Genomic DNA, 23,907 nt, shown 5'->3' with positions numbered 1-23,907 from the left:
CTGACTTGTCCAAAAAAACCAACAATTCTCACCCAGAATATAGCAACAGCCCTGTAACTTCTTTGTACATCTACCTTGCTCTCCTCCAGCCCAAGCTACATCCAGAAAGGTGTTTTATTTTATATATATTTTTTGTTGTTGTTGTTTGAGAAAAAGTCTTGCTCTGTCACCCAAGCTGGAGAGCAGTGGCACAATCATAGTTCACTGCAGTCCCAACCTCCTGGGCCCAAGCAGCCTTAGCCTCCTGAGTAGCTGGGACTACAGGCACACACCAACCATGCCCAGCCAATTTTTTATTTTTGTAGAGACAGTGTCTTGCTATGTTGCCCAGGCTGGTCTCGAACTCCTGGGCTCAAACGATCTTCCAGCCTCGGCCTCCCAAAGTGCTGGGAATGCAGGCGTGAGCCACTAGAGATTGTTTTTCTCGAAGGCCCAGTGGCTCACGCCTGTAATCCCAGCACATTGAGGCCAAGGCAGGAAGACTGCTTGAGCCCAGGATTTTGAGACCAGCCTGGGCAACACAGCAAGACCTCATCTCTACTAAAAATAAAAAATATAAAAAATCAGCTAGGTATGGTGGCACACCCACCTGTAGTACCAGCTACTTAGGAGGCTCAGGTGGGAGGATTCCTTGAGCCCAGGAGGTCAAGGCTGCAGTGAGCTATGATCGCACCACTGCACTCCAGCCTAGGTGACAGAGCAAGACCTTGTCTCAAAAAAAAAAAAAAAAATCTGATTATGTAATTTCCCTGCTTAAAATCTTTGAATGTTTTCTCACTGCCCTTCATATATAAAAGTCCCTAATCACACTCATAACTTGTAGCTTACAATCTGCAGCATGGTTTGGTGGTTAAGAATATAGTCTCTGAAGCCAAAACAGTCTCAGAACCTAGTCCTGCTATATTAATTTTGTGCAAAGTACTCACTGCCTCAGTTCTCTCAAATGTGAATAGAAATTTTTATAAGGGTTCAATAAACTAATATATGAAAAGTACTTAGAACAGCACTTCACACATGTATCACTGTTTACTTTTTGTTGTTGTTAACTGTCTCTACATATCTCTGCCCTTCATATATAAAAGTCCCTAATCACACTCATTACTTGTAACTTACAATCTGCAGCATGGTTTGGTGGTTAAGAATATAGTCTCTGAAGCCAAAACACAGTCTCAGAACCTAGTCCTGCTATATTAATTTTGTGCAAAGTACTCACTGCCTCAGTTCTCTCAAATGTGAGTAGAAATTGTTGTAAGGGTTCAATAAACTAAGATATGAAAAGTACTTAGAACAGCACTTCACACATATATCACTGTTTACTTTTTGTTGTTGTTAACTGTCCCTACATATCTCTGGCCTCACCATTCCCCACACCGTTGTGAGCAGAGCAAGAGCAAGAGCAAATAACCACCACCAAAAAAAAGCAAGCACTCAGCTGGGTGCAGTTACTCACACCTGTGATCCCAGCACTTTGGGAGGCCAAGGCAGGCAGACTGCTTGAGTCTAAGAGTTTGAGATCAGCCTGGCAACACAGCAAAACCCCATCTCTACAAAAAATGCAAAAATTAGCTGGATATGGTGGCTCATGCCTGTAGTCCCAGCTACTTGGGAGGCTGAGGTGGAAGGATCGCTTGAGCCTGGGAAGTCAAGGCTGCAGCGAGCTAAGATCACACCACTGCACTCCAGCCTGAGTGACAACACGAGACCCTGTCTTAACAACAACAACAACAACAACAACAACAAAAAACAACAAAAAAAGCAAACACTTATACATCTGTGATATATGTGTTTGAAGCACTTTTCAGTTCCCAAATAACTGTTTTCCCTCCTTTAAAACATACGGTTAGTTCTCTCTGCCTGGAACTCTCTTCCAGCATCTTTCCATATGACTACTTCTCTTCCTTTCCATCTTAGTTTAAAGGTCATTCCCTCGGGGAGACATTTCCTATTCCCCTAGACTTGGGAGGCTGAGGCGGGAGGATGGCTTGAGTCTGGCAGATCACCCTGCTAAGTGCATATCCATACTATAAGTCTCTTAATATGCATTATACCAATTAAGTTACTTAATATCCATATCTTCCACTAGACCATGCACTCCATGAGAATAAAAATCCTGTTTGCTGTATTCACTGCTACATCCTTAGCAAAGCACCTAGACCATAAAGGACATTAAAAAAAGATCTATTGAATGAATAAGCAAACATTAATTCTACATTTTAAAACATGTATATAGATAAAAGAGAACAGGCAAAATGAAACTTAAAATACTAAAAATTGATATTTTTCTTTAAATATTATATAAATTTTCCAGTTTTTATAATTTAAAAAATAAGCAGTATATACACCATGTAATGTGCTTTCCAAAGGTAAAAGAGTAACCCATGCCCTAATTAGTTTGAAGATACTTTACATGAAACTACTAAGTCACTGATACTATATAAGTCACTAAAATCACAAAAAATTAGAATAGCTTCATGAAGATACCAACAAAATTGGAAGCAATTTCTACAATATAAACTATACTTACAAAGTTAGACTTTTTTACTCAACTATAGAACCCTTCACTGAAAAGATGACAATCAGTAACCATTTCTAACTCTCAAAGTACTGATATCCAATAAATCTAGTCAGTTTCATATTTATGTACTCTATATATTTCTTAAATCTCAAGAAGCTGCTGATTTTAAGAAGCTTCATGAATCAATAACCATATTTTTAGGGGTGAGGGAGCACTACAAGGTTAAATGTAAACATCAATTATGTTATTTCCTAATTTCAGAAACATTAAACTGGGAGGAAAGTATGTGTCTCATGACCAAGAAAATACTGTATTATACCAACAACTCCTTCTAGAAACTTAGAACAGGAAAGTGAAATAGACATAAATTTCCATTTAGCAAGTCACAAGGGGAAAAGTAAGCCCCAGAAAGCAGTCCCAAGGCTAAAAATCTTGAGGGAAAAATTATACTCAGGCTGCCATACAGATTATCTAATCAAACCTTACTTAGCTTGCCTGAACAGCAAAGTTAAAATAGATCAAAAATATAACTGCAATTCTGTTTTGTTAAAAAAGAAGGCGAGGGGGATAGGAATGTAGGAACGTGTTTCCAAGAAATATATAGGAACACTGATCTCAATCTTTAGGGAATTCTAAAATGACAACAGGAAGGAAGTTCAAGTTGTATCACAAAGATTTTCCCATTAATAAATTATTACATTTTGGGCCAGGCATGGTGGCTTACGCCTGTAATCCCAGCACTTTGGGAGTCTGAGGCAGGCGGATCACGAGGTCAGGAGATCCGGACCATCCTGGCTAACATGGTGAAACCCCGTCTCTATCAAAAACACAAAAAATTAGCCAGGCGTGGTGGCGGGCGCCTGTAATCCCAGCTACTCAGGAGGCTGAGGCAGGAGAATGGCATGAACCCGGGAGGCAGAGCTTGCAGTGAGCCCAGATTGTGCCACTGCACTCCAGCCTGGGCAACAGAGCGAGACTCTGTCTCAAATAAATAAATAAATAAATAAATAATTACATTTTGACGATGATTGCAGCCTGTCAACCAAAGGCCACTGAACATGCTTATATTTTAAACAAAAGAGCCACTTCTAAGAAGGCAAAATTCATGCTGTAATTAGATTTTTTTTTTTTTTTTGAGAAGGAGTCTCATTCTGTCACCCAGGCTGGAGTGCAGTGGTACAATCTTGGCTCACTGCAACCTCCACCTCCCGGGTTCAAGTGATTCTCCTGCCTCAGCCTCCTGAGTAGCTGGGATTACATGTGCCCGCCACCATGCCCAGCTAATTTTCTGTATTTTTAGTACAGACAGGGTTTCATCATGTTGGTCAGGCTGGAACTCCTGACCTCAGGTGATCCACCTGCCTAGGCCTCCCAAAGTGCTGGGATTACAGGCGTGAGCCACCATGCCTGGCCAAAACCATTAAATCTTACACCTTGTTATTACTTTTTTTAATATTTTAACGGCACTGTGTGGCTGCTGGGGCAAAAATTGTACACTTTAAATTACTATATATGAATTATATCTCAGTAAAGCCACCTAAAAATCCTGGAAGATCAAAATTAAGTATCTTGTAGAAGGAAATCCTTTCCTATTTTGCATAAAAACAGAACATGGATTAGTGGCAGTCCTGTGAAAATGAAAACCCTTTTCAATTAATAGATTTCAGTCAGCCGGGCGTGGTGGCTCATGCCTGTAATCACAGCACTCTGGGAGGCCAAGGCAGGCAGATCATTTGAGGTCAGGAGTTCGACACCAGCCTGGCTAACATGGTGAAACTCCATCTCCTCTAAAAATATAAAAATCAGCCAGGCATGGTGGCAGGTGCCTGTAGTCCCAGCTACTTAGAGGGTGCAGCAGGAAAATTGTTTGAACCCAGGAGGCGGAGGCTGCAGTGAGCCAAGATCACACCACTGCAAAAGATTTCAGTATGACAAGGAAATGATTTATTTGATATATGTGGCTATATGTTGACATAACTGGATATCCGTTGGCAGAAAACAAAGTTCCACCCATTCTTTACATCATAAACAAAAATAAGGCTGGCATGGTGGCTCACGTCTATAATCCCAGCACTTTGGGAGGCTGAGGTGGGAGGGTGACCTGAGGCCAGGAGTTCAAGACAAGCCTGGGCAACATAGTGAGACCCTATCTCTACAAAAAATTTAAAAATTAGCTAAGCCTGGTGATATGCACCTGTAATCCCAGCTACTTGGCAGGGGCTGAGGTAGGAGAATCAATCGAGCCTGGGAGGTTGAGGCTCAGCCTGCAGTAAGTCATGATGGTGTCACTGCACTCCAGCCTAGGCGACAGAACAAGACCTTATCTCAAAAAAAAAAAAACAAAACAAAAAAAAAAAAAAAAAAAAAAAAAAAGCAATTTCCTCATGGATTTATTTTTTATTTTTCTGAGACAGGGTCTTTCAATGTCACCCAGACTGGACTGCAGTTGTTTGAACATGGCTTACTGTAACCTCAAGCTACTGGGCTCAAGCAAGGGGTGTCTCACCATGTTGCCCAGGCTTGTCTGAAACTCCTGGCCTCAAGCAATCCTCCCACCTCGGCCTCCCAAAGTGCTGGGATTACAGGTGTGAGCCACTATGACTAGTCCTACTCGTGGATTTAAACACTACATACAAAAGTAAAAGTATCTGAATGTTCATGACTATTTCTATAACCTATGGTGGAGAAACCTTTCTTTTTTTTTTTTTTTTTTTTTTTTTGAGATATAGTCTCACTGTATCACCCAGGCTAGAGTACAGTGGCGCGATCTCGGCTCACTGCAAGCTCTGCCTCCCGGGTTCATGCCATTCTCCTGCCTCAGCCTCCGAGCAGCTGGAACTACAGGCGCCTGCAACCATGTCCAGCCAATTTTTTTGTATTTTTAGTAGAGATGAGGTTTCACCATGTTAGCCAGTATGGTCTCGATCTCCTGACCTCGTGATCCACCCACCTCAGCCTCCCAAAGTGCTGGGATTACAGGCGTGAGCCACTGCGCCCGGCCGAGAAACCCTTCTTACGCAAATCAGGAAACTAAAAACCATAAAGGAAAATGGTGACAAGTATGATTATGTTAAAGCAGTATATATCTGTAGACTAAGACACTGTAAACAAAATAAAAAGACAAATAAGATTGGGAGAAAATATAAACATGAAAGAGGATTAATATATCTTAATATAAAACTATCTTAAATAAGATATACAAAAAATATGCATAGGCAATTACAGGAGAGAGAAAAATAACAGAAATATAAAAAGATATACCACCTCATTAGTATAGTCAGGGAGGTGTGAATAAAAACAAGCTATTGGCCGGGCGCGGTGGCCCACGCCTGTAATTCTAGCACTTTAGGAGGCTGAGGAGGGCAGATCACCTGAGGTCGGGAGTTCGAGACCAGCCTAACCAACATGGAGAAACCGTGCATGCCTATAATCCCAGCTACTCGGGAGGCTGAGGCAGGAGAACTGCTTGAACCTGGGAGGCAGAGGTTGCGGTGAGCCGAGATCGCACCATTGCACTCCAGCCTGGGCAACAAGAGCAAAACTCCATCTCACAAAAAAAAAAAAGCAAGCTATGTTTTACTTATCAATTTGGTTGAAATTCAAAATAGCAAGTAATACTGATAATGTATGGTAAATGGGCACTAGTGGCCACCATCATTTTAGAAAGTAATATTTATACTATCCATTACAAACTTTTACATTTTACATACTCTTTGACTCCAAAAGTAATCCTACTCTTGAGACTCTTTTAGAAAAATGAAAGTACCAATAAAAAGATTATATGAAGATTTCCTTCATACTGACCAAAAAATATTTTTTATACACACACACACAAAATATATGTCTGCTATTTCTTAGTTAAAAGCAACCATGATCTCATATTTGGAAAGAGTAGGACAAAAACCCTACATAGAGAAAAAATTATGAATGATTACATACCAAATTGATAGTACTAGTCATTTAAGGGAGAAAGGTTTGGAAGGGAAAAAAAAAGGAGAAAAAAATTACATATACACATATATATTCCTATTACAGAATTTGCATTAGTTTTACAATAAAACAAAAATCCATTAAAAACTTATTTTAAAAAGATTTGAGGCCAGGTGCAGTGGCTCATGCCTGTAACCCCAGCACTTTGGGAGGCTGAGGCAGGTGGATCACTTAAGGTCAAGAGTTTGAGACCAGCCTGGCCAACGTAATGAAACCCCATCTCCATTAAAAATATAAAAATTAGGCTGGATGCAGTGGCTCACGACTGTAATCCCAGCATTTTGGGAGGCCAAGGCAAGCAGATCAATGGATGTCAGGAGTTCGAGACCAGCCTGGCCAATGTGGTGAAACCCCATCTCTACTTAAAATACAAAAGACTAGCTAGGCGTGGTGGCGTGTGCCTGTAATCCCAACTACTCAGGAGCTGAGGCAGGAGAATCGCTTGAGCCTGGGAAAGGCAGGCTGCAGTGAGCTTGAGATGGTGCCACTGCATGCCAGCTTGGGCGATAAAACGAGATTCCATCACCAAAAAAAAAAAAATTAGACAGGTGTGGTGGCGTGCACCTGTGGTCCCAGCTACTCAGTAGGCTGAGGCAGGAGAATCGCTTGAACCCAGGAGGCGGAGGTTGCAATGAGCTGATATCATGCCACTGCACTCCAGCCTGGGCAACAAAGCGAGACTCTGACTCAAAAAAAAAAAAAAAATTATTGCATTACCATAATGGTAAAGGGGAAAGGGAGGTGAACAGGTGACAGTGAGTAAAGATTTGCTTATATCATCATCTAACCAATAACATTCCTTATATGAGCTTATTTCCACTTTTAAGAGCACCCTGGGTCAGGCGCGGTGGCTCATGCCTATAATCCCAGCACTTTGGGAGGCCGAGGCGGGCAGATCACGAGGTCGAGAGATCTAAACCATCCTGGCCAACATGCTGAAACCCGTCTCTACTAAAAATACAAAAATTAGCTGGGCATGCTGGCACACACCTGTAGTCCCAGCTACTCGGGAGGCTGAGGCAGGAGAATCGCTTGAACTTGGGAGGCAGAAGTTGCAGTGAGCTGAGATCACGCCACTACACTCCACCCTGGCGACAGACGAGACTCCATCTCAAAAAAAAAAAAAAAAAAGCACTCTGATGAAGAACGGCTAAACAATGCAACTGTCATTCCATAATTTTCATAATTAAGACACATATGTAACAAAGAATATTGGCCTACAATCCAAAGTGCCAGTGAACCCCTTACGTTTACATTTTATGTGCATATATACACTTTCTGGGAAAGACTACAAAGGTTTCATCACATTCTTTTTTTTTTTTTTTTTTTTGAGATGGAGTCTCGCTCTGTCACCAGGCTGGAGTGTAGTGGCATGATCTCGGCTCACTGCAACCTCTGCCTCCCAAGTTCAAGCAATTCTCCTGCCTCAGCCTCCCGAGTAGCTGGGACTACAGGCGTGTGCTACCATGCCCAGCTAATTTTTGTATTTTTAGTAGAGACAGGGTTTTACCATGTTGGCCAGGATGGTTTAGATCTCTTGACCTCCTGATCCGCCTGCCTCGGCCTCCCAAAGTGCTGGGATTATGTTTCATCATATTCTTAATGAGGCCCATGACTACTCACCACAACTACCATTAAAAAAGTTAAAATCCTCTCAAGACACATGCACATGTGTTTCTGTTTACTGCAGCACTATTTACAATAGCGAAGACATGGAACCAACCCACATACCCATCAATGATAGACTGGATAAAGAAAATATGGCACATATACACCATAGAATACTATGTAGCCATAAAAAGGAATGAGATCGGCTGGGTGCGGTGCACTTTGGGAGGCTGAGGCAGGCGGATCACCTGAGGTCAGGAGTTTGAGACCAGCCTGGCCAACGTGTAGAAACCTTATCTCTACTAAAAATACAAAATTAGCCAGGTGTGGTAGCGCATGTCCGTAATCCCAGCTACTCGGGAAGCTGAGGCAGGAGAATCGCTTGAACCCGAGAGGCAGAGGTTGCGGTGAGCTGAGATCATGACATTGCACCTCCAGCCTGGGCAACAAGAGTGAAACTCAGCCGCAAAAAAAAAAAAAAAAAAAAGGCTGGGCACAGTGGCTCACGAAGTCAGGAGATCGAGACCATCCTGGCTAACATGGTGAAACCCCGCCTCTAATAAAAATACAAAAAAATTAGCCAGGCATGGTGGCAGGCGCCTGTAGTCCCAGCTACCCAGGAGGCTGAGGCAGGAGAATGGCGTGAACCTGGAAGGCGGAGCTTGCAGTAAGCCGAGATCGCACCACTGCACTCCAGCCTGGGCGATAGAGAGAGACTCCGTCTCAAAAAAAAAAAGCAAAAAAAGGAATGAGATCATGTCTTTTGCAGGGACATGGATGAAGCTGGAAGCCATCATCCTCAGCAAACTAACACAGGAACAGAAAACCAAACACCACATGTTCTCACTCATAAGTGGGAGGTGAACAGTGAGAACACATGAACACAGGGAGGGGAACAACATACCAGGGCCAGTCAGTGGGTTGGGGGGCAAGGGGAGGGAGAACATGAGGACAAGTAACTAACGCATGTGGAGCTTAAAACCTAGATGATGAGCCGGATGCAGTGGCTCACGCCTGTAATCCCAGCACTTTGGCAGGCCGAAGCGGGTGGATCACATGAGGTCAGGAGTTCAATATCAGCCTGACCAACATGGTGAAACCCTGTCTCTACTAAAAATACAAAATTAGCCAGGCCTGTTTGGCACATGCGTGTACTCCCAGCTACTCGGGAGGCTGAGTAAGGAGAATCGCTTGAACCTGGGAGGTGGGGGTTGCAGTGAACATAGATCGCACCATTGTACTCCAGCCTAGGCGACAGAGCCAGACTCCGTATCAAACAAAAAAGAGATAAAAAATAGACATTCATAGGCCGGGCGCGGTGGCTCACGCTTGTAATCCCAGCACTTTGGGAGGCCAAGGCAGGCGGATCACGAGGTCAGGAGATCAAGACCACAGTCAAACCCCGTCTCTACTAAAAATACAAAAAATTAGCCGGGCGTGGTGGCGGGCGCCTGTAGTCCCAGCTACTCAGAGAGGTTGAGGCAGAAGAATGGCATGAACCCAGGAGGCGGAGCTTGCAGTGAGCCGAGATCGCGCCACTGCACTCCAGCCTGGCCGACAAGAGTGAGACTCTGTCTCAAAAAAAAAGAAAAAGAAGTTTTGATACAAACTACAACAGGGTGGTGGCATGCACCAGTAGTCCCAGCTACTCAGGAGACTGAAACAGGAGAAAGGCGTGAACCCGGGAGGCGGAGCTTGCAGTGAGCCGAGATCGCACCACTGCACTCCAGCATGGACAACAGAGAGAGACCCTGACTCAAAAAGAAAAAGCCAAACACAAAAACCTAGGCTGAAATGAAGTGGGAAAATACGAAATTGGAATGCACATGTGAGAAAAGTAAGATAAATAGTATACTAAAAATTGAAAAGGGAAAAAATATGTATACAAATAAGGACATTGCTTATATACACTTCAAAAGTGTATTTTACATATTCTTACCTATGAGGGAAGTAATCCACTTTGCTACATTCTTTTTTGGAAATGAGAAAAATAAATAACTAAAATAATAACAAATACGCATTATTTGCTTGCTGCATGGCACACATTATGCTAAGCACATTATACGTATTATCTTGTAGAATCCTCCAACTCTATGCTATAAATATTATCATTACTATATCACCACATTTTACAGTCAAGAAAACCAAAGACTGTAAGTATTTTGCTCAAAATTACAGTCAATAAGTTAGCAAAACTCAGATCTGAGCCTAATCAATCTGATTTCAGAGTCCATGATCTTAATGACTATTTGGGATTTTCAACAAATTGAGAGGAAATATACCAATGTAGAGGCTGAGAGATTCATTCATTATTAAGACAACTAATTATACATTTTTAGATCTGGCTAGATACTTATTATAATCAAGGCCTGATTAACTAGAATGCTGAGTGGGTTACATTCTAGTAAAAATTTTCTGAGTAACTAAAATATAACCAAATATTTTATTGACATTAATCTTTGCTAGAAATTACCTTTATAACAATAGTTTTTTGTCTAAGAAAAGTATTTTGAACATATTTCCATCTTTATTTGATAGAAGATCTCTAATTACAAAGGCCAACCTTATATAGCACTGAAGATACAGGAAATCATAAGAGAATGGGTTGAAAATTACCAATCCAAATTACAGTGCACTCATCCTGCTGTGTCATACGTTCATACGTTTGCATGTGATCTCCCTCTACCTAGAACGCCCTCTCTAAGTCTGAACGTCTCACACTTATCCTTTAAAGCCTGGCTCTTCCCACTTGTGGGAAGCCACCCTAACCTTTCCTTTCTCACCACAGATTTAATAACTTCTCCACCTTGGACAAAAATATTACATAGTATGTATCGTAGTACGTTTGTTAACATAGGCAAATGTATTACATAATATTGCTGTAATATGTCTGTTAATATGCTCCTCCCATTAGAATTTTTTTTTTTTCTTTTGAGACAAAATCTCACTGTCACCCAGGCAGGAGTGCAGTAGCAAGATCTCGGCTCACTGCAACCTCCACCATCCAGGTTCAAGCAATTCTACTGCCACAGCCTCCCGAGTAGCTGGGACTACAGGCGTGTGCCACTGTGCCTGGCTAATTTTTGTATTTTTAGTGGAGATGGGGTTTCACCATGTTGGCCAGGCTGGTCTCGAACTCCTGACCTCGTGATCTGCCCACCTCAGCCACCCAAAGTGTAAGCCACTGCACACGACCCGAGTTTTTTTTTTTCTTTAGAGACAGGGTCTCACTCTGTCACGCAGGCTGGAGTAGAGTGGTGAGATTACAGTTTACTGCAGCCTCAATCTCCCAAGCTCAAGTAAGTCTCTCACCTCAGCCTCCCAAGTAGCTGGGACCACAGGTGGATGCCACCACACTTGGCGAATTTTTTTTTTAATTTATGTGTTTATTTTTTGTTTTGGAGATGGAGTTTCTCTCTTCTTGCCCAGGCTAGAGTGCAATGGCACAATCTCAGCTCACTGCAACCTCTGCCTCTTGGGTTCAAGCGATTCTCTTGCCTCACACTCCCAAGGAGCTGGGATTAAAGGCATGTGCCCCCACACAGGGCTAATTTTGTATTTTTAGTAGAGATGGGATTTCTCCATGTTGGTCAGGCTGGTCTCAAACTCTCAGTCTCAGGTGATCCACCCGCCTTGTCCTCCCAAAGTGCCAGGATTACAGGCGTGATCCACCATGCCCAGCCTGAATTTTTTATTTTTTTAGTAACCAGGTCTCCCTATGTTGCCCAGGCTGGTCTTAAACTCCTGGGCTCAAGCAATCCTCCTGCCTTGGCCTCCCACAGAGCTAGGATTACATCTGAGATTAAAAAAAAAAAAAACAAAAAAAAAACCACTGTATGTCTTTTCCCTACACCTAAGCACAGAAATGGGTATGGTGGAAGCACTGGAAAAATGTTAGTTGGTGGAATGAGGAATGAATGAATACAAAACAAACAAATGAATGGCTTGTTAAAGTAAATTAAACTCAGCCGGGTGTGATGGCTCACACCTGTAATCGCAGCACTTTGGGAGGCTGAAAAGGGCGGATCACCTGAAGGTCAGAAGTTAGAGATCAGCCTGGCCAACGTGGTGAAACCCCATCTCTACTAAAAATACAAAAATTAGCCGGGCATGGTGACATGCACCGGTAGTCCCAGCTACTCAGGAGGCTGAAACAGGAGAATCGCTTGAACCCAGGAGGCAGAGGTGTAGTGAGCCAAAATCGTGCCACTACACTTCAGCTTTGGGGACAGAGTGAGAAACCGTCTCAAAAAAAAAAAAAAAGAATTAAAGTCTGACCTACAGTTACTTGACTTTCTTCCTCTTAAAATTAAACACACAGGCCGGTGCAGTGGCTCACGCCTGTAATGCCAGCAGTTTGGGAGGCCAATGCGGGCTGATCATTTGAGGTCAAGAGTTCAAGATCAGCCTGGTCAACATGGTGAAACCCGGTCTCTACTAAAAACACAAAAATTCGTTGGGCATGGTGGCTTGCGCCTGTAGTCCCAGCTACTCAGGAGGCTGAGGCAGGAGAATCACTTGAACCCAGGAGGCAGAGGTTGCAGTGAGCCGAGATGGTGCCACTGCCTTCCAGTCTGGGTGACAGAGGGAGACTCCATCTCAAAAAAAAAAAAAATTAAACACACAAACACACAAATAAAATTAACTTAAATCTCTAACTCACTGTGGTTTAAAAAAATGACTGCTCTTTTTTCTTTGATCTTTTTCATCTAAACTTTAACTTCCAAACCTATGCTATCATTTATTTAGATGAAATCTCTACTTATGTGACATATGTATCCTCCAGTCTTTGAAAACCTTTATACTCTAATAATGTTTACCCAGTAATCATTAAACATGATTGATTCATGACCCCCAACTCCCACCATTTTCTCAAATGACTGAGTTATCGGTTTCTTCTTTCAAAGACAATCTTTTAAATTCTCTCCAACTCTCTTAAGCGTTTATCAGCAAATATTTAAACTCTGGAGTTTTCACTTTCAGAGTGCTGAATTTAAGAAACCTTGAGGAATGTGTCCTCCACATTTTAAAAAATGTCATTTATACCAAGAAACCATGATATAGCTACTTTATAATCTAATACACTGTCTTCCTACAGTCTTAGGGCAAATAAAACTGACTGAGAAGAGTCAGATATGTTATCAAGTGTGGAAAACAGATTGAACAAAATGTATAACCAGAAGATTAAGTCAAAGATTCATGACTTAGTTACTGTGGGACTGTAAAACAAAAGATAAGTGATGAAACTTTCACTATCGATGAAACTCACATGCATCTGAGTTATAACTATCAATCTTTTGTGGTAGGAAAGAATATATTTCTAAATTCTACTTTATTAGCAACCACTTAAAATCTCTATCTTCATAACTTAATTGTAAATTTACTTCCTTTTTCTACAATGTTTGTATTCATCATGATAACCACATTCTGTGACACGGTTCACATTTCAGTATGCAACATATGCAATGGTAAGGACTTTCAAATGTCCACAGAGAATGCCTACAATTAGAATTTCAAAGTTTAAAACAACGTGCATTTCATTCTCTTCAATAGCAAGTTGATTTTATACCAATTTCAGCTACCTGTTCAACATTACCAGGGCCATTTGATTTCTTTGTGATGACTGGATCCCACTAGAAAATCTAGGGACTAAGGCCGGGCACGATGGCTCATGCCTGTAATCCCAGCACTTTGGGAGGCCGAGGCGAGCGGGTCACGAGGTCAGGAGATCAAGACTAGCCTCGCCAACATAGTGAAACCCCGTTTCTGAGGCGCAGCTTGCAGAGCCGAGATCGCGCCACTGCACTCCAGCCTGGGGGACAGAGTGAGACTCCGTCTCAAAAAAAAAAACAAAAGAAAAAGAAAAAAAAAAAAAGAAACCCCGTTTCTACTAAAAATACAAAAATTAGCCAGGTGTGGTGGCACGCACCTGTAGAAGAGAGGCTGAGGCAGAAGAATCGCTTGAACCCAGGAGGCGGAGGTTGCAGTGAGCCGAGATCATGCCACTGCACTCCAGCTTGGGCAACAGAGTGAGACTTCATCTCAAAAAAAAAAAAAAAAAAGGGAAAAAAAAATGAAAATCTAGGGACTAAAAACTAGAAAACATTTTTTAGCATCTTGTAGCTATGACTAAAAAACTGTAAGAAACCCTTTGTTTCTCTCTTGTGCGTTTGAAAAAAGCTGGTAAGTTATTCTGAATAGCATAGGAACTGCTCTAAATGTTCAATGCAAACATCGAAAAGCAATGATGTGAACTATTCCTCATTTCTTCTTAGCTGGCACAAGGAATTCCCTATTGATAAGTAATATGGATTAGAAGTAGATGGTGTAAGTAGTTTAGTTCCAACTATGATCAGATACTTAAAAGTTATATAAACCTAACTATGAAGAAGTAATTCCTCACTTAACAGTGAAAAGAATGTAAACACTTAAGTATTTATGGATGAAATTATATAATAACTGGAAGATTTGCTTTAAAATAAGCAAGAGGGGAAGGAGGGACAGGGGCTAGTAGATATGGAAACAGTGTGTTAACTGTATTGATAACTGTTGAAGCTGGATGTTGGGTCCATGAAGGCTCATTATACTATTCTCTTTATTTCTATATATGTTTGCAATTTGCCACATTAAAGAAATAAAAAGCTGACTGGGCATTGTGGCTCACATTTCTCAGCATTTTGGGAGGCCAAGGTGGGAGGACCACGTGAGCCCAAGAGTACAAGACCATCCTGGGCAACATAGTAAGACTCCACCTGTACATCAAATTTAGAAATTAACCAGATGTGGTGGCACACACCTGTGGTCCCAAACACTTGAGTGCCTAAAGTGGGAGGATCAACTGAGCCTGGGAATTCAAGTTCAGTCTGGGCAACATAGCCAGACCCCAGCTCTAAAAAAGTAGAAATATAAATATGCATATATGTATGTGTGTGTGTATATATATATATGTGTGTGTGTGTGTGTGTGTATGTATGTATATATATATTTATTTGAGACGGAGTTTTACTCTGTCACCCAGGCTGGAGTGCAGTGGCGTGATCTCAGCTCACTGCAACCTCCACCTCCCAGGTTCAACTGATTCTTCTGCCTCAGCCTCCCGAGTAGCTGGGACTACAGGCACATGCCACCTGCGCCTAATTTTTTATATTTTTAGCAGAGACAGGGTTTCACCATGTTAGCCAGGATGGTCTCGAACTCCTGACCTCATGATCCACCCACCTCGGCCTCCCAAAGTGCTGGGATTACAGGTGTGAGCCACTGTACCCAGCCAAAAATATTTTTAAATGAACAAAATTGCCCAGGTGTGGTGGTTCATGCCTATAATTCCAGCAATTTGGGAGTCTGAAGAGGGAGGACTGCTGAAGTTCAAGATCAGTGGGGGCAATACGGTGAGACTCCATCTCTACAAAAAAACTAAAAATTAGCTAGGTGTGGTGGTATGTGCGTGTAATCCCAGTTACTTGGGACAATGGAAGGACTGCTTGAGCCCAAGAGGTAGAGCATGCAGTAAGTTATGCTTGTACCGCGGCACTCTAGCCTGGGTGACATAGTAAGACCCTGTCTCCAAAAAATTTTTTTTAATTAGATGGAAAAAAGTATACAACCTTGTCATCAACCTGTGTATGTCTGAGGGCAAATGACTAAAGACTATGAAAAGCAAATATAATACTACAATAAAAATTTCATAGATTTCCAAACATGAAAACTTAGATGTTCGATGAAAAAAATACAACTCTGAAATAGCAATAAGATTATTGGTTAAATTTCTGTCATCACTAGAAGTCATTATTTTATTTATTTATTTTTGAGACGGAGTCTCGCTCTGTCACCCAGGCTGGAGTGCAGTGGCGCAATCTTGGCTCACTGCAAGCTCCGCCTCCCGGGTTCACATCATTCTCCTGCCTCAGCCTCCTGAGAAGCTGGGACTACAGGCGCCCATCACCATGCCCGGCTAATTTTGTTTTTTGGGGTTTTTTTTTGTATTTTTAGTAGAGACGGGGTTTCACCATGTTAGCCAGGATGGTCTCGTTCTCCTGACCTTGTGATACACCCACCTCGGCCTCCCAAAGTGCTGGGATTACAGGTGTGAGCCACCATGCGTGGCCTAGAAGTCATTATTTTAAAATTAATTTTGATAAATATCACATTCTGCCAATTACAGGCCTGATGAGGCAGTCACTAAAAAAGCGATTTCTAAAACATGAAATATGACTGTTATTAACTATGATGACGAGTAATAAGAAAATCTAGCCTCTTCATATGAAAAAATATAAATGAAAAAACACTAAAATTAATTTTAAGGAAAATAACAGAAACTAGCAGCATACCTCAAAACAAAACAAAAATGAACTAGTTGCATTTCCACCTCTTGCGGCACCCAGTTTAAAATACTACATGCTGCTGAAAAGGCTGGCCTAAGCAGATCTCACAGTAGATTATAGTGAGGTTGTATACTACCTTTAAAAGACTCAGATCAATACACATTATTCAAATAGCAATACAAAGTTATTTTAAATGGAGACCACCACCACCACAATCTTACACACAGACTTCTCCACTGTGTGCTTCCACATCGTCTTGGGCAGAAATGAAGGTGGCCAATTCAATATTAATAAAGCATGGAGGAAGACTCAGAATAAAGACTCAAGTGGAATTGCTAAATAAAGGCACAGTACCTAGCAAGTTATTAAGAAGTGATGTGCAGGCACGGTGGCTCACACCTGTAATCCCAGCAGTTTGGGAGGCCGAGGCAGGTGGATCACCAGAGGTCAGGAGTTTGAGACCAGCCTGACCAACATGGCAAAACCCCGTCTCTACTAAAAAAAACAAAAAAAATAGCCGGGCGTGGTGGCACACGCCTATAATCCCAGCTATTGGGGAGGCTGAGGCAGGAGAATCCCTTGAACCCAGGAGGCAGAGGTTGCAGCGAGCTGAGATCGCGCTGTTGCACTCTAGCCTGGGCAACAAGAACGAAACTCTCTCTCAAAAAAAAAAAAAAATTTAAAAAGTGATGTGTTGTATTCTATTTCACAATACAACTCAAGAGTAGAACATGAAAATCCTTTTCCTTTTTTTAAAGAGACAGTGTTTCGCGCTATTGCCCAGGCTGGAGTGCAGTAGCACCACCATAGCTCACAGCAGCTTTCAACTCCTGGGTCACGTAATTCCCCTGTCTCAGCCTCCAGAGTAGCTAGGATTGCAGGCGTTCATGCTAATTTTTTAACTTTCTGTAGAAATGGGGTCTTCCTATGTTGCCCAGGCTGGTATCAAACTCCTGGGCACAAGTGATCCTCCTGGCTCAGCCTCCCAAAGCACTGGGATCATAGGGATGAGCCACTATGACAGGCCCCAGGCCCCTTTTTCTACTTTTTTTTTTTTTTTTTTGAGACAGAGTCACTCTGTCACCCAGGCTGGCATGCAGTGGTGGAAATCGGCTCACTGCAACTTCCACCTCAGGGATTCAAGAGATCCTCCTGCCTCAGCATCCCAACTAGCTGGGACTACCGGCACACGCACCATACCTGGCTAATTTTTGTACTTTTAGTAGAGACAGGGTTTTGCCACGTTGGCCAGGCTGGTCTCGAACTCCTAACCTCTGGTGAGCCACCCTCTTCAGCATCCCAAAGTGATTACAAGTGAGAGCCACCATGCCCAGCGACATCAAAACCTTTTTACATAAACGCACTGTAGAAATATATCCCAAAACAAGGTAAGGAATATAAATGTTTGCCTTCTTTTCAAATCAATAGTTCCTTTATACAAAAACACCAGATGAGGCCAGGCGTGGTGGCTCACCCCTGTAATCCCAGCACTTTGGGAGGCCGAGGCGGGTGGATCACCTGAGGTCAGGAGTTCCAGACCAGCCTGACCAACATGGAGAAACCCTGTCTCTACTAAAAATAAAAAATTAGCAGGGCATGGTGGCACATGCCTGTAATCCCAGCTACTCGGGAGGCTGAGGCAGGAGAGTCACTTGAACCAAGGAGGCAGAGGTTGCAGTGAATTGAGATAGCGCCATTGCACTCCAGCCTGTTAACAAGAGCGAAACTCCGTCTCAAAAAAAAAAAAAAAAAACACAAGATGATACAAAACCTATTTTTTTAAAGTACAAAGCTGCATACAGAGTATAAACACTTTATGCTTATTCAAAGAGTAAGTAGTGGCAAAAACTCTTTGCAATTGTGTAACAAAATTTCAACTTCTAGGAATGTTTCCCTCTTCCTTGTCCTTTTGAGAGCTGCCACCATCAAACAATTCAGACTCAACTGAATTAGCATCTCTTCAAGCACAGAGACCATATATTATTGATTTTTGTGTCTCCTGCATAGGATTAAATCAGTGTTTGTTATAACTAAGCTAAACTCCAAGACAGGAGTTTCAAATCACCTCAGGCCAAATCCAAAACTGAAAAAAGACAAACCCACTTCTCAGAGTTTAGGAACAAAAAGATACTGACAAAGAACAAAGCCATAGACACTTGTGCTATATTATATTCCCTTATCACCAAATTGCATTCTTCCCTCATATTCATAGAGAGGATTCTTACTATATGAAATCAGTCTTGGTCGGGCGCGGTGGCTCACGCCTGTAATCCCAGCACTTTGGGAGGCCGAGGTGGGCGGATCACGAGGTCAGGAGATCGAGACCATCCTGGTTAACACGGTGAAACCCCGTCTCTACTAAAAATACAAAAAATTAGCCGGGCGCAGTGGCGGGCGCCTGTAGTCCCAGCTACTGGGGGTCGGGGGCTGAGGCAGGAGAATGGCGTGAACCCGGGAGGCGGAGCTTGCAGTGAGCCGAGATTGCGCCACTGCACTCAGGGCTGGGCGAAATAGCGAGACCCCGTCTCAAAAAAAAAAAAAGAAATCAGTCTTTCAAAGGATTCCTTCAGCCCAGCCAAAAAGTTCCAACATCCACAGGCACATGTATTAACAATTACCAGAACCCAAAAACAGTTCTCTGGTTTTAATTCCACACCGCCTCCCTCAACTTAATACCTACCACTGTCAAAACAACTCCCCTCACGTTGTACTCGGGCTATTTACAGAGACACCTTGATTATCCTCACCCCAAGGCATGGACCATTTATTGAACAGGCAGTCGTCAAATATTTGTTAAATGAATGAAAAAGGATTCTTCCACAGATTTCAAGTTAAGCTGTCAACACCCATGCAGCCGCTCTGGTACAAGTTAAGCTGTGAAAGCCTTCTCTCCCTCACACATAGAACCTCAAGTGTCAGAAATGCTCTGCTTCCTCCATAAATCCAAAATAATATAGTCATGGATATGCATTTCATACAGGTCAGACTCGGCAAGGACAGCTACGTTCCACATACATATCTGACACAATCGGTCTCCTCCAAATACAATCCAACCAGTCTTATGTGCTTCTATCTTTCCAGCATACTCAGATTTGCCCACAAAGACTTCCTGAGGTACCATGGCATGCTGAATATACTGCTGCAGTAGTAGTGAAAATATGGGAGTTACAGTCCCAACTTTGTCACCAATTTAACATGTGGCCTTGGAGAAGTTCTCTCCTTATGCCTAAATTTCCTATTTTGTAAAATGGAAGAAAGCATCCTACCATTTTCACAGAGATTAAGTATCACAAAGAAACTGAAAGAGCTTTCTTATTGTATTGTAAACTATTACTATAAACCTGCAACAACAAATAAGGCCACCCGTTCTTTACAGCTTTGTAGCAATGGTTCTGTTAAAGATATTTTGGCCCTTCACATTTACACAACTCACTCTAACCAAAGGCACAAACTATTCTGAAGACCACAACTGGCTATGCCAAGTTTCTCCCCTCCCTGACCTCACAGACACACGCTGTGTAGAACACTACCATTGCCGCTCTTTCCCAACAAGTAACTAGGGGCTCCCAATCCCTAAAACACACACACATATCAACCTGCAAGGAACCTCCCAACATTTATTCGAGAAATAAGCTAACTTATAAGGGGAACTCCATTACACTTACACAAATAAAGGCAAACTCTTCCGGAAACACTTGCCATCCCCGCATACACACACCAACACAGCCGCTACACACCAACAGACCATCTGTCTTCTAAACCAAAAACATCTCTTTCCATGTACAAACTAACCAGTGACATTTATTAAACTTACAACACTGAGATCATCCTGTCGTTCCTACATACCGTTCAACGCGGCAGGGACACCACAGACCTTGTCACACAGGTAAACTCCCCTCTCAAGATCGTGTCCTCGACCACTCTTATCCCTTAAATAAACACACACGAACTGGACTATGGGGGAGACTCTGATCATGCCTACAAACACAAACTAACCTGTCAGGGGCACAGCCGACTCCGCCTCCACTAGCTTACTTTCCAGCCCCCTCCGGGAGTCCGCCTGTCAGGGACACCCCTTCACCACGCCTGGACGGACTTCCCGGTAGGCTCAGGATCCCCCTCCTTGCTCTCCCCTCCCCCATCTTCACCACTGCTCTCCCGGAGGTCCAGGTCCGGGAGATGACAGTGGCTCCCAGAAAGCCCAGGATTCAATCGCTGAGAGAGTGCTTAGGCCCGAATGCCGGCCCAAATCGTTCTACTCACCGTGTCGGAGGCCGAGGCCGAGGCCGAGAGCGATGAGAGTGCAGGGAAGTGGAGAAGAGGGGGTGGCCGCCAGGCTCCTCCGCTTCCCTTGGTCCACGGCGGATCCCTCCCGCTTGTCAGGAGGCGGCTAGCGGGTAAGCTGACTGGCGGAAATGTGAGAGAGGAGAAGGGAAAGGTGGAGGGCTAAAGGGGGCAAACTGAGGGGAGGCGGGTCCCGCAACCGAGACTGGGATCGTCTCCCCTCCGCAAAGCGAACCCAAAATGGCGGCGGGAGCGGCGGCGGCGGCGGCGGCGGCGGCAGCAGAGTGGCGGCGGTGGCGGTGGCAGCTCCTCCAGAGGGAGGGAGCGAAGGGCGCCTAGCGCCCCCCCAACCTCCCACTCCTCCCTCCTCGCGTTCTTCCCCACCGTCTCCCGCTCCGCCCGACTCCGGCCGCGTAGCGCGCACGCCCGCCCGCACGCGTACGAGTGTCTACGGGCTCGTCGCTGGCTGCTCCCACCAACCACCACCTTCGGCCGCCCCGCGCGCCAGCCAGCCCGTACGCGCTCACCCACGGGAACCCCCTCGCCCAGTCCCTCACTCCCCCTCAGGCCCTGTCAAGCCGGCTCCGGCGCAGGCCCTCACGCGTACCTTCAGCGGCGCAAGCCCAAGCCTCCTCCTCCTCCTCCACCTCCTCTTCTCTCCTCCCCCCCTTCCCCGCCCCCACGGCCACCAACCGCCGCCACGGCCACCGCCGCTGCCGCCAGCTCCCCCCCACCACCCTCCACCCTTCGCGCGTGCGCCTCCCACAATCCCCCCCGCGGGACTGTTCCATTCCTGTCGGCTGCAGGGGCAGCAGAGGAAGGGACGGGCAGAGCGGTTCGGGGCTTGCCGTTTGACTGGAATTGCCAGAGTGGCGGACCGAGCCCCACGACAACCTACCTCCCTGGGCTCCTCGCCGCGGTGCTGCGGCTCGCCTCCCCCTACTCCTCCTCCTCGGGATCGCGGCGAGCGGATCGAGGACTGCCTAGCGCCCCTCTGCTGACCGGTGGTTGGAGGCCGCGGCGGCTGCGCGTTGAGTCGTTTCCTGCCGGTTGACCCGAGCCTACTTCGCAGTAGCAGAACCGGTGCTTTGGAGCCGGTTGCAGGCGGTGTGTGCCGGTCGCCTAGTCAGGAGAACTAGCCCTCGACTCACGGTGAGGGAATGGACCAACAGGGGTGTTGTACCGCTGAGGGAAAGGAGCGGGACTCCGGACCTCCAGGAGGTAGGGAGTGAGGCCAGTAGGACCGGCGCACCTCCGGGGGGATTCCTCCCGGGCGTTGAGTTGCCAACCTGGGGCCCGAGGAAGATCGGCATGGTGGTGTGCTTTTTGTTATTGTTATCCCTCCTCGGATTTCTCAAATTTCACACCACTGTCCATATGCGATGATGTTTGTTTGCCCTTGACGCACTTACTCATGGATGGTACTTCTTCAGCCTCGTTAGACAGCCTGGTGATAGAGGATGAAGAAACCATGTGCTTTTCATTCAGTTCTGGACTTAGTCTCCCTTTTTTCCTTCAGCAAGTTATTTTTCTTAGTTCCTTATCAAAAAGTGTACATAAAAATTAGGCAACTCCAAACATGCCTCCAGGGTTGATGTGTGAAATAATAAGATAATATATGTAAAGTGGAATTAGCTCCTAGGCATAGGGAAAATGCAGAATATTGCCGTGTTGTCATTTACAGTTCTGTTGATGTCGATAAGGTTTGTGGGTGTAATTGGTAGTGTTCTGTGCCTCCAAGGCGTTAATAAAACAAAGCAAACATAGGCCTGTTAGGTTCTGTGGCTACTGAATATTTGTTTCTCAAAACACTTGACTGATATTTGATAACTGAATGCAGCAGAAATACGGACGATTAAAGTCCACAAATAATTCCAAAGTTTACTTGATCTAGTAGTTTTTACCTTTACCCAAAGGGTAAAGCAGAATAAATTACTGGAAGGATCTACTTGGGTTTCCCTTTCCTTCACATTTGTGGACTCCTGGGGATCCAGGAAATAATTCAAAAATGACTGTTCAAAAGCCCAAGCAAGGCCGGGTGCGGTGGCTAACGCTTATAATCCCAGCGCTTCGGGAGGCCGAGGCGGGCGGATGACCTGAGGTCAGGAGTTCGAGACCAGCTTGGCCAACATGGCAAAATCCCGTCTCTACTAAAAATGCAAAAATTAGCCAGGTGTGGTGGTGGACGCCTGTAATCCCAGCTACTCAGGAGACTGAGGCAGGAGAATCGCTTGAACCTGGGAGGCGGAGGTTGCAGTGAGCCGAGATGGTGCTATTGCACTCCAGCCTGGGCAACAAGAGCAAAACTCCATTTGAGGAAAAAAAAATAAAACTAAAAAGCCCTTGCAACCTCCAAAATTCAAGCAGACAGTCCCAAATTTCCCCGTTAGGATACGTGGATTAAGTGTTTTTTACTTGTTTTGATTCTTTAAGGTAAAGAGGAAAGCAGCCTTAATTACCTCATTGTATATTTTCCTAACCAAGTCCCACACTTTCATGGAGCCCACTTGTTTACCGATCTTTTGTTAGTTGCTTCATGCATGCAAGTGTATTATGCTACCAATAACTTGTTTTATTTGAGAACAGGGACTATGTCTACTACTTAATTTACATAAAGCATCACAGGCTAGCGCAAAGCAAGTCACAGAAATATTGAAATGAGGCTGGGCGTGGTGGCTCACGCCTGTAATCCCAGCACTTTGGGAGGCCAAGGTGCGTGGATCACGAGGTCACGAGTTCAAGACCAGCCTGGCCAACATTGTGAAACCCCGTCTCTACTAATAATACAAAAAATTAGCCGGGCGTGGTGGTGAGCACCTGTAATCCCAGCTACTCGGGAGGCTGAGGCAGGAGAATCCCTTGAACCCGGGAGACGAAGGTTGCAGTGAGTGAAGATCGCACCACTGCACTCCAGCCTGGGCAACAGTGCGAGACTCTGTCTTAAAAAGAAAAAAAAAAATCAGGTGGGCATGGTGGAGCGCCTGTAGTCCCAGCTACTTGGTAGGCTGAGGCAGGAGAGTCGCTTGAACCCAGGAGGGAGAGGTTGCAGTGAGTCGAGATCACGCCTTTGCATTCCAGCCTGGGAGACAAGAGCGAAACTCCGTCCCAAAAAAAAAAGAAATATTGAAATGAATGTTAGATACTTAAAATACCAGAAGAGAAAGACAATTAGCATTTGTGGACTACCGT

At 44.3% G+C, this 23,907-nt stretch overlaps 1 protein-coding gene and 1 pseudogene across 5 annotated transcripts in view; one reads left to right on the top strand and one right to left on the bottom strand.

The window, feature by feature from the left end:
• The window catches only part of ASH1L (ASH1 like histone lysine methyltransferase), a 234,754-nt gene extending 213,087 nt beyond the window's left edge, over window positions 1–21,667 (bottom strand). Inside the window, exons 1-2 of one of the 5 annotated variants that reach the window (XM_030824299.1) lie at window positions 21,326–21,363; window positions 20,698–20,840 (exon numbers count right to left, since the gene is read on the bottom strand). The gene's annotated coding sequence lies outside the window, so the exon portion shown is untranslated. Of the gene's footprint in view, window positions 1–20,697; window positions 21,364–21,616 lie in introns of those variants that run through there. The other 4 variants (XM_030824301.1, XM_030824300.1, XM_030824302.1 and 1 more) reach the window with 4 other exon arrangements.
• On the top strand, window positions 20,850–21,787 carry LOC100580350 (annotated as a pseudogene).
• Window positions 21,788–23,907: the final 2,120 nt, after the last annotated feature.

Source organism: Nomascus leucogenys, chromosome 12 (genome assembly GCF_006542625.1).
Source record: "Nomascus leucogenys isolate Asia chromosome 12, Asia_NLE_v1, whole genome shotgun sequence".
NCBI lineage: Eukaryota > Metazoa > Chordata > Mammalia > Primates > Hylobatidae > Nomascus > Nomascus leucogenys.
The sequence above is the reverse complement of the archived record's forward strand: the minus strand, read 5'-3'. Positions and strand labels throughout refer to the sequence as shown.